The sequence below is a fragment of the Macrobrachium rosenbergii genome, chromosome 10, assembly GCF_040412425.1.
Source record: "Macrobrachium rosenbergii isolate ZJJX-2024 chromosome 10, ASM4041242v1, whole genome shotgun sequence".
Taxonomy (NCBI): domain Eukaryota; kingdom Metazoa; phylum Arthropoda; class Malacostraca; order Decapoda; family Palaemonidae; genus Macrobrachium; species Macrobrachium rosenbergii.
Window position 1 is genome coordinate 59,979,707 of NC_089750.1, and position 2,500 is coordinate 59,982,206.

Here is a 2,500-nt window from a genome sequence, read left to right on the forward strand (position 1 = left end):
ATGATTAATGAGGGAGGAGCCGTGTGGGTATAGACAAGGAACAGAGAGTGTGTGGATGAAGTGTTTATCATGAAACATTAGTATAAAAAGATAAAAAACAAAGAATAGTAATATTGTATATGGTACTGTATACATGGACCTAGGGGAAACTCATGTTACATTTGGCAGTGGCAGGTGTTTAGCATAAAAGATTAGAAAGTTTTCTGGCAAAGTTAATAAAAGTATTTTATGAGAAAAGTAAAGCTCATGTAAAAAAAATGTAGATACAAAAATGACTAATCTGAAATCACGCAGGTGTCGAAAAAGATCAGTATCGCTATTGGCTGTCTTTATCTGCAGTATATATCACTGAAGAGAAACTTAGAATGCATAAGGGATGAAAGTTCAATATTTTATATCAAGAAAAGAGTTTGTGATTGGAAAGTGAAATGGCTGACGCTAGAGAATAACACAATACTGATTAGTGTTGAAGATAAGTTGTAGTGAATGGTGAATCAGTTTCAAGGTGTCTGTTAGACAGAGCCGTTAAAGGAATATTGAAAAGGAGTTAGATTTAGAGGGTAAATGGAATTAAGAATGATGAAGCACTGTATGTTCATTTAGGGGAGAGATTCATTCATCAAGGTTTTTAAAGGAAAATTTTGCTAGGTTGGTACAGTGGGAATAGACATGAATCAAGAAGATAAATCAGAGTAGGTGAGCTAAAGAAATATTGGCATCTCTGTATGAGGTTGAGTACAGTATCAGAAAGCAATGCTAATCCCAGTAACATTAAATTAAAAACCTTAGTTTCAAAATTAAAAAAAAAAATAGATTTTATGAAAAACATTTATTTCCATCTGTGCTTCAGAGCAGATGCCCTCATTTTAAGAGCAAGAAGTAAATGAATAAACAAGAATAAAGGAAAGGCACGAGCAATATCTCTCTCTCTCTCCCACCTGAAAAACGTCCAAGTGGAGCCGCCGTAAAGCGATCCGTATTTGATCTTGGTCTGTTTAGCGAGGTCTTCCGCCGACTCGATGGGCGATTCCATTCGCTCAACGGTCAGGAAAGCCGCCAGGTTGGCAGTGTAGGACGAGATCATTATGAGGGTGAAGAACCACCACATTCCCGCCACCATCCGCGTCGACACGGCCCTGCAATCAGGCCAGGAAAATAAAGGAAATGAAATTGAGTCTGGAAGTTCTGTACTGACACTGCTGGATGGATAAACACGGATGGGTGCAGCAGCTGTGCAATGCGCATTCATAGTACGAATGTCAAGTTAACAAAATTTGATGTAAGGAAGGCGCTGCACTGAAAAATATAAATAACGTTACATGTGAGGAAAAGGACACTGAATAACGGGAAAATAAATGGAAATAAAACTGAAGATATAGACTCACATCAAGATGCAAACAAGTAAAAAATGCGCCGGAGTTTCTTCGGCGCAGTCGAGTTTTCTGTACAGCCGCTACAGCGTATAATCAAGGCCACCGAAAATAGATCTGTCTTTCGGTGGTCTCGGTATGATGCTGCTTGAGCCTCGGCCTATGAAACTTTAACCACGGCCCGGTGTTGGCATATCCTACATTGTTGCCAGAAGCACGATTATGGCTAAATTTAACCTTAAATAAAATAAAAACTACTGAGGGAAGAGGGCTGCAATTTGGTATGTTTGATGATTAGAGGGTGGGTGATCAACATACCAATTTGCAGCCCTCTAGCCTCAGTAGCTTTTAAGATCTGAGGGCGGACAGAAAAAAGTGCGGACAGAAAAAAGTGCGGACAGAACAAAGTGCGGACGGACAGACAAAGACGGAACAATAGTTTTCTTTTACAGAAAACTAAAACGCGAATAATGAAACAAATAATGGTAGCAGGTAAAAGATGAACATGATGTGCAAAGGAAAAATAAAGTAAGCGTAATAAACGAAAAAAAGACAAATGAAAATAAGATTGTAGATAGACAATCACGTCTGGATATAAAAACTCTCATACTGAAGCAATAGCAGTTAATGAGATGAGCGTGATAGGCAAAGGAAAAAACAAATAAGCACAATAGATGAAAACAACAAAAAACAAAAAGATTCGAGCACCAGAGTTTTGAAAGTGCGAGTCTAAGTGACAGAGACGGATGAAGACGGACGATTGTTACTGTTACATAAGAAAACAAGCGCTCCAGAGACGAGAGGAAAAAAAATAGAACAAATAAGGTAAGTTATTGGATAAAAGCAAAGAAAAAACCATATACATCGCCTTTCTCCTGCACCTAAACGAATTTTTCCGTTAAGAACGAATTGGAATTCATCCGGCCTTGTTAATATTCGTACTCTCTCTCTCTCTCTCTCTCTCTCTCTCTCTCAAGAATAAACAAGAAAAACATAAGTCATGATCTCAAGACCGATAAGCAAAATTGACGACTGAATATAAACGAAGAAATTGATATACAAATCAAATCTCTCTCTCTCTCTCTCTCTCTCTCTCTCTCTCTCTCTCTCTCTCTCTCTCTCTCTCTCAA

At 38.3% G+C, this 2,500-nt stretch overlaps 1 pseudogene; it reads right to left on the reverse strand.

The window, feature by feature from the left end:
• LOC136842668 (glutamate receptor ionotropic, kainate 2-like) overlaps positions 1-2,500 on the reverse strand; it is a 97,972-nt pseudogene that overhangs the window by 13,310 nt on the left and 82,162 nt on the right.